General features: G+C 42.7%; 1 protein-coding gene across 1 annotated transcript in view; it reads right to left on the bottom strand.

The window, feature by feature from the left end:
• CFDP1 (chromatin remodeling protein CFDP1) overlaps positions 1-8,870 on the bottom strand; it is a 141,160-nt gene that overhangs the window by 50,838 nt on the left and 81,452 nt on the right. The gene's annotated exons all lie outside the window — the stretch shown is intronic.

The following is an 8,870-nucleotide window of genomic DNA, read 5'->3' as shown; positions in this document are numbered from 1 at the left end:
CCGCGGTCGACTACATGGGAGTCCAGCGACATAGCCATTACGCTAACTGCTGGCTCCTAACTTCCAGTTTTAATCTATCTACCTTCTGTTCTTCATGAATTCCTCAGGTTTCTACACTACTCAGGATACTTTCTTCCTGGAAGTATTGCTCAGAACACACCTTTGTGATGTAGGGATCTGGAGCATGTGTGTAGTGGCATGTGTTCAGTTTGCCATCTCGAGCTGTCTTAGCAGGGGGTACTTAGCACTGCCTGGGTGGAACGTGTTCTAGATATGAACCACGAATACCAAGGACCTGAGAGATACATGTCTTATTGTGGAAGACAAAGACTGGTTAAACACTTTTAAATGGCACATGCAGAAGGTACTTAAAGATAACTGATCCATATTCTATTTTTTTTTTTTTTGGAGAGATTTTTACTATAGGGTGCGTGTGCTCGCCAGACAGAGACAGAGAGACAGAAAGCGAGAAATCACCCCCCCAGGGGGGATGGTCACGCCGCAATCCCTTCTCCTCCACTCTCCTCTCGGGATCTTGGGCATGCACGCACATGGCCCGGCATGAGTTTTAAGCCACCAGGTCCGGGACGCGAACCGCAGTAGACTACATGGGAGTCCAGCGACATAGCCATTACGCTAACTGCTGGTTCCCCTGATCCATATTCTTAACTTTGCAAACCAAACAAAGTTTATTACTTTTTATGATTTCCTAAGTACTGGTTTTGGGATGCCCCAATAGGAAGAACTCCTCCAGTTACTGAAATAATAACTAAGTTAACAGGGGACCAGCAGGTGACATGGTGGTTAAGGCACTGGACACTCCCACATGGCCAGCCACGGGTCAAGTCCTGGACCTGGTGGCTTGCTTTCTCACTTTCCCTCTCTCTCTCTCTCTGTGTATTAGTCTTTCTTTCTCTGGTCAAATTAAAATAAATGAATAAATAAAATTAAGTTTAAAAAAAAAAACTAAGTTGGGAACCAGCAGTTAGCATAATGGCTATGTCGCTGGACTCCCACGTAGTCGACCGCGGTTCGTGTCCCGGACCTGGAGGCTTAAAACTCACACCGGGCGCGTGTGCGTGTGTGCCCAAGATCCCGAGAGGAGAATGGAGGAAAAACGATTGCGGCGTGACCATCCCCCCTGGGGGGTGATTTCTCGCTTTCTGTCTCTATGTCTCTCTGTCTGTCTGGTGAGTGCACGCGCCCTATAGCAAAAATCTCTCTCAAAAAAAATACTAAGTTAATAAACAAGCATTTGAGTTTTCTAAAACAAATGTAACACCTGCCTTAATAGTACGATTGTCATGAGCTAATTCTCTAAATCTAACCAAATGATACAAATCAGACTTCTAAACTGCAAAGTTGAAAAATGTTAGAGATACTGACAATAATCCTGAGACCCTCTTTAAATTATGGAACCTCACCAACAACAATCACAAAGGAAAAATAATTTGCAAGAAGAGGTAATTAATTCCTTGGTACTCAAATATAACCTGATTTAAAGGAGACTGTTCTTTCTCTAGTAAGCTAAAGACAGGATCTGCCTCCTTTAGTAAGGTGCTTAGTTAATAATGTTTACTTACAGAAGTAAAAATTGTGCCCCCCCCCACTCCCCTAAACCCTACTGAAATGTTTACATAAAACTCAAACCATTTTTCTATTGCCTTATTCAAAGCAGTTCCTTGTCAGTGTAATGGGTGGGAAAATCCTTCAATAAGATGTCATTGCCGGGAACCAGCAGGTGGCATAGTGGTTAAGGCACTGGACATTCCCACATGGCCAACCACGGTTAGAGTCCTGGACCTGGTGGCTTTCTCACTTTCCCATTTTCTCTCTCTCTGTGTGTGTCTCTCTCTGGTCAAATTAAAATACAATGAATAAATAAAATAAAATAAATCTTTTTTTTTTTTTTAAAGGTGTCATCGCCTTGGGGTAAAGGGAAGATTAAAAAAATGTTTTAAGGTTTTGCGAAAAGAGGACAACTTTTTTTTTTAGAGGACAATTTTTAAAATGAAGTTTCTTTCTATAGTGAGATTAAAGTTCAAATAATAAAAACGTTAAGAAACACAATTCCTCAGTAGACTCTCCGGTCCTCTGTCACACAGTTCCTTTCTTGTCTTCAGCTTCTCATTTGCAAAGTAAGAGTTAACTCCTAAATTAGAGGAATGTTGTTGCAGCTCTGCAGAAAGCTTAAAAGGACAGGGTCAATGAGTTAGATTCTTCACTAACTCATTAACAAGAAGGTCACCACCACCTCAGGGTTCATGAAAACCTAGGTTGGTAATGGCTGGTCACTTCCTGCACATCTCAAAATTTAGAGCGGAGAAGTAGACTCCATTGTGAGTCTGTTTCCTGACTTGGAAGGAAAGAAAATATTTCCATGATGACTATTCTTTTTGTAGGCTGGTGTTACATTTGGCCCAAAGGCGTAATGGGCAGGCACAGGGCCTCCACTCCAGAGCGCTTTGTAACCATGTTTATTCTTCAGTTAATTATATTCTAAGGATGCTATGCTACTACACTCACTGCCTTTCACTGACAAGGTGTCCCCATTCAAGTGAATTTTTATGTAAATGTTAATAGTTGTGAATGAGGCAAGTTTCAGCAGTGACTGCCTGTCTGTCCACCTGTACCGTGTACCCTCAGCCATGCTTCTCCTTGACGGCTGCTGTTCTCAACTGCGACCCACTGTTCCTTGTCCAAAGTGGGATTCAAAGCTATTAATAACCCCATGGAAATCCAACTGGTTTTGCTATAATGTTCAGTCTTTCAAAATGTTGTGCCTGGCATCTACCTCGAGTAGAAAAACCATGAAAGATTAAGCAATCATTGAGCTGTCAAGAGCAGACTGGTAGTTTCTCTCCAAAATGAGATTGGCTGGATTAGCAGACAGCTTAAAGCAAAACTCCAAGGCAAACCTCTCGGTAGGGGGATTATACATAGAGCTCCCATGTACTTGGCATTACTTTGTTAACTATGCCTTGGGAAGGCTTCTTTGGCCTTTCCCAAGTAACAGAAGGTTTCAGCAGGGAATTGGAAAAACAAAAAAGGCCTAACTCAGCAAAGCTGACACACTTTTCCACAGCTCCAGCCATGGCATTCTTTTAGAAGGCTCCTCTGTCATTGCCCATTTTCCTTCTAACTTTTTCATTTGCCACCTTTTCTGTGTTCACTCTTCTCACGCAGCCAGGTAAGAAGATAGCTAGGTTCCAGGAAAAATCACTCTGGCTGAAGCTCTCGCAAAACCTAGGTTTTTTGACCCTGTCCTGGTCTTTGGCCTCTTAGCTTCATTTCCCTGAAAAAAGAAGAGGGTCCCTGTGACCTCTTACACTTCTAAAACTCAAATGGTATTTTACTAATTCCTAATATTTGTACACTGCACACATCCCTAAGTGCATCAAAGATGTGCCTCATCTGCACGAGTATCTCGGGCCACTCTGTGGATAGTCAGCTGTGAGCACATTGCCAAAAATCCACTGCCATGACCAGTTTGCGGCATCTGCTATGTTAGGGCTTTTTTTAACCCTCTGTTCACATAAAGAGCTTGTGTTTCAGGGCTGGCAGATGGCCTAGTGGTTACACTGAACTCCCACATGGCTGACTACAGTTCATGTCCCAGACCTGGTGGCTTGAAACTCATGCTGGGTGCATGTGGGTGAGTGCCCAAGATTTCAGGGAGGAGTATGATGAGCACATGTACCCTAAGGCAAAAAACTCCTAAAAAAGAAAAAAGAAAGAAAAAGGAGTTTGTTTTTCATTCTAAGATGTAGAGAACAGCATTACTTTCTTACAACCATTGCTGAGGAAAATCTGGTATGTATGTTCTGAAAACTGCTGCTCACTGTAGTCACAGATCCTTGTTGGCACTTCCATTTTCACTGGTATCCTTTCCCATTCGCCAGGAGGAAAAAGCATGTAGAACAGGAACAGAAACTCTGCTATTTCTCAGCGGCATCTTCCTGGCAAAGATTGTTTTCTTTACCAGCTGACTCGTTAACGAAAACGCCAAAAGTTTGTTTAATTGGAACAACAGGGGCAGGTAGTGAGGATGTCACTGTTGGCTCATCACTTCCCATCCTTGTGGTAGCTAAAGCCAAGGGCAGAGCTGGAGTCCTGCCCAGCCCCTGGGTACCTGCACACGACGACGCTCCATCGCACACAAGACCTGAACAGGCATTCTTTCCCTGTGCTTTTACTTGGGAGAAGAAGAAAAATACTTTGGGGTTCAGCGACTGGGAAAAAAGTTGGGAATCTTCAACTTGCTTTGGGGAAAAAACCCACAGGGCACAGATTCTCAACTTGAGGTGATGTTTGTCCTCAGGAAACATTTGACACTATTTGGATTGTCACAATTTGGGAGAGAGGAGAGGTATCACTGGTATATCTTATTTGATTGTGTTTCACAGACACTGTGTTTTTTACAAACTGAAGGTTTGTGTGGTGACTCTGAGTCAAGCAAGTCTATCAGGATCATTTTTTTCAACAGCAGGTACTTACTTTATGTCTGTGTCACATTTTGGTAATGCTTGCAGCATTTCAAACTTCTTCATTATTTACTTGTTACAGAGATCCATCATCAGTGATCTTTGATGTTACTATTATCATTGCTTGGGGAGCTATGGACTATGCCCATATAAGGATCCAAACCTAACTGACAAACATTCTGTGTGTTCTGTTTGCTCCACCCACTGGCCATTCCCTATCTCTCTCCCTCTCCTTGGGCCTCTCTATTCCTGAAACATACTAATACTGAAATTAGGCCACTTATTAAACCTATAATGGTCTTTAAGTGATTAAGTGAAAAGAAGAGTCGCATGTCTCTCGTTTTACATCAAAAGCTAAAAATATGACTTTTAGCACGGAAGGCATGTCAAAACCGAGGTCTCCTGTACCAAACAGCTGAGCAGTGAATGCAAAGGCAAAGTTCTTGAAGGAAATTAAAAGCACTACTCCAGTGAACGTACAGTGATAAGAAAGCCAGAAATCCTTATTACTGCTACGGAGAACGCTGTACTGGTCTGGAGAGAACATCAGGCTAGTCACAGTATTTCCTAAGTCACAGCCAATCCAGAGCAGGGGCTTAGTGCTCTTCACTTCTACGAAGGCTGGCAGGTGAGGAAGCTGCAGAGAGGAAGAATGAAGCTAGATGTTGGTTCACGAGGTTTAAGGAAAGAGGAAGACTTTATACCACAAAAGCTAAGAAGAAGCAACAACTATTGATGTATTGGGTGTCTGGAAAGTCACGACGCATTCTTGCATAGAAAAACGGACAAATACATCATGACTTTCCCTGCAACCCAACAGAAGCTGCACAAGCTATCCAGAAAATCTAGTTAAGATAATTGAAGACAGCTACACTAACCAATCAGTTTTGACACAGAAAAAACAGCCTTATACAGAAGAAAGATATCGTTTATGACTTTTACAGTTAGAAGTCAATGTCTGGCTTTGACCAGAGAGAGACTTCTCAGGAGAGGCTGATGCAGCTGGTGACTTAAAGTTGAAGCTGACATTCATTTATCAGTCTGAAAATCCAGGGTCCTTGAGAACTATGCTACATCTACCCTGCCTGTGCTCTATAAACAGAACAACGAAACCTGGGTGATGGCACATCTGTTGACAGCCCAGTTTACTGAATATTTTAAGCCCTCGGTGAGACCTATTCCCAAGAGAAAAACATTTTTTTCAAAATATTATTGCTCATTGATAATGCACCTGGTCACCCAATGGCTCTGATGAAGCTATACAAGCAGATTAATGCTGTTTTTATGCTTGCTAACACAATATCCATTCTGCAGGCCACGAATCAAGGAGTTAATTTCAAATTTCAAGTCCTACTATTTAAGAAACGCATTTCACAAGGCTGCAGCTAAGCATAGGTGGTGATTCCTCACTGGATCTGGGCAAAGTAAATTGAAAGAATTTTCCTTCTTGGAAAGCATTTACCATTTTAGATGCCATTAAGAACATTTGTGTTTCACATGAGGAGATGAAAATAGCAGCATTAACAGTAGTTTAGGGATGGGACCAACAGATAGCATAACAGTGACATCGCTGGACTCCCACATAGTTGACTGCAGTTCAAGTCCCGGATCAGTGACTTAAAACTCATGCTGGACATATGTGCATGCGTGCCCCAAATCCTGAGAGGAATGGGGCCGGCAGGTGGCGTGGTGGTTGGAGGCGCTGGACTCCCACATGGTCGACCACAGTTTGGGTCCCAGACCTGGCAGCTAACTCTCTTTCTCTCTGGTCAAAACTGAAAACTAAGGGTAAATAAATAATTCTTTTTTTTTTTTGGAGAGATTTTCGCTATAGGGCGCGTGCACTCGCCAGACAGACAGAGAGAGACATAGAGACAGAAAGCGAGAAATCACCCCCCAGGGGGGATGGTCACGCCGCAATCCCTTCTCCTCCATTCTCCTCTCGGGATCTTGGGCACGCACGCACATGCGCCCGGCGTGAGTTTTAAGCCACCGGATCCGGGATGCGAACCACGGTCAACTACGTGGGAGTCCAGCGACATAGCCATTACGCTAACTGCTGGTTCCCTATAAATAATTCTTAAGAAAAAAACATCTTAAGAGGAAGAGGGAGAAGGGATTGCAGCATGCCCCTCCCCCCAGGGGGTGATTTCTCACTTTCTGTCTCTCTTTGTCCAGGGAGAGCATGTGACTATAGCAAAAATCTCTCTCTCAAAAAAAGAAAAACAAAAAATAGTAGTTTAGGGGGCCAACAGGTAGTATAGTGGTTAAGGCACTGGAGTCCAACATGTCCAACCACTGTTCAACTCCCAGACTCCGGCCGCTTGGAATTCACACTGGGAATATGTGCATATGTGCCAGGCACCCGGGGAGATGATTTCTCACTTTCTGTCTCTCACCTCTCTGTCTTTCCAGTGAGCACATGAGCCCCGAAGCAAAATTTCTCTCTAAAAAAAAAAAAAAAACAGTAGTTTAAAAGTTGGTTCCACCCTCACGGATGACTTTGAGGGGTTCAAGACTTCAGTAGAGGAAGCAACTGCAGATGTGGTAGAAACAGTAAGCAAATAGAATTAGAAGTAGAGTCTGAAGATGAGACTGAATTGCTGCAACCTCATGAGCAAGCTTTAATGAATGAGGAGTTGCTTCTTATGGAGGAGCAAAGAAAGTGGTGTATTCTTTCTTTAATTAATTAATTAGCCAGTAGGCTTATGTGTGATCACCAGAGATAGAGATAGGGGGAGAGAGTGAGGAGAAGGGAGAAAGCACCCCTCCCACAGGCTGTGATAATGCTGCAACCCCTTCTCCATCCTGAAAGTTCTAACTTCATTAAAAATATGAGCACTACTATGGAATACTACTCAGCCATAAAAAATGAGACCCAGTCATTTGATGCAAAGTGAACAGAAAAATTTACTGCTAAGCAAAGCAAGCCAGCCTATGAAAGACAAACACTGTAAATTCCCACTCAATATATATCAAATGTCTATACTCTGGCAAAAATGGAAAGATTTGAAGATTTTTCTTTTGGAGAGATTTTTGCTAGAGGGCGCATGTGCTCTCCAGAGAGACAGAGAGACAGAAAGCGAGAAATCACCCCCCCAGAGGGGATGGCCACATCACAATCCCTTCTCCTCCCTTCTCTCAGAATCTTGGGCACGCACGCACACACGTGCCCAGCCTGGGTTCAAACCACCAGGTCTGGGACTCAAACCACAGTCCACTACATGGGAGTCCAGCAACGTAGCCATTATGTCAGCTTGTCCCAGATTTGAAGACTTAACAGTGGGGAAAGCATGTGTAGATACCACAGGCTGAATAGGGTCTATACAATAGAGGATGGGAGGGAGGGGCTCAGGAAAAAAACCATTTAACAGGCATGAGAATATAAGTAATCTGCTGAAAATGAAATATATGGTAGTATCTTTGACTGGGCTTACATGCACCACTTGCATGCTTTGAAAACCATATTACATGCTGTAAAGGTGCACAATAATTAAATGTAAATAAAAATAATTAAATAAAAGTAGCCGTATTGCTTTTAGAGTAAGGAAATAAAAGAAAGCAAAATACAGTTCTTTGCTCTGTGTATCGAACAGTCCTTGAAACAACAACCAACTCAACAGCAATGAGTACCCCTTCTCCCCAGTGTCTTGAAAAAATGTTTTCTATAGAAAGAAACTAGGGTTGGAGCAAGAAATATACAAAAAGAGCCTGGAATATTTTGTCATATCAGACAGCATGGAAGCTATCAAAGATTATTATGTTCATAGTCAAAAGGATTTGAAGAAGTATTTACTGGCCAGAGAAGAAGTAATCTGTGAGAATGAACAAGATAAAAGGATTAAAAATTGCAACAGAATGAAAAAACCATCAAAAGCTTATACTCATGATCTCATAATAAATACTAATTGGTTACAACTGGAGGATGTCAGTGAGTCAACCCATTTTGAAAGCAGGTGAATGAGGATTCGGAACCGGCAGGTGGCGTGGTGGTTGAGGCGCTGGACATTCCCACATGGCCGACCACGGTTCAAGTCCTGGACCTGGTTGCTTGCTCCCTTACCCTCTCTCTCTCTCTCTCTCTCTGTCTCTCTTTGGTCGAATTAAAATAATAAATGGATGAATAAATTAAAAAAAAAAAGGCAGGTGAATGAAAGGGACAAATTTCTCTTTCCTGTCTGAATGTGGAACCAGAGAAAATGAGGAAGTACTACAACTGGGGTCAGTAGGTGGCGTGGTGGTTAAGGGTGCTTGACTCCCATATGGCCAACCATGGTTGGAGTCCAAGACCTGACAGTTTGTTTTCTTACTTACTTTCTCTCTCTCTCTCTCTCTCTCTCTTTCTCTGTCCCTCTCTGGTCAAATTAAAAGTAAATAAATAAAGTT

This window comes from Tupaia chinensis, unplaced genomic scaffold (genome assembly GCF_000334495.1).
Source record: "Tupaia chinensis unplaced genomic scaffold, TupChi_1.0 Scaffold000355_1, whole genome shotgun sequence".
In the NCBI taxonomy this organism is placed as follows: domain Eukaryota; kingdom Metazoa; phylum Chordata; class Mammalia; order Scandentia; family Tupaiidae; genus Tupaia; species Tupaia belangeri.
The sequence above is the reverse complement of the archived record's forward strand: the minus strand, read 5'-3'. Positions and strand labels throughout refer to the sequence as shown.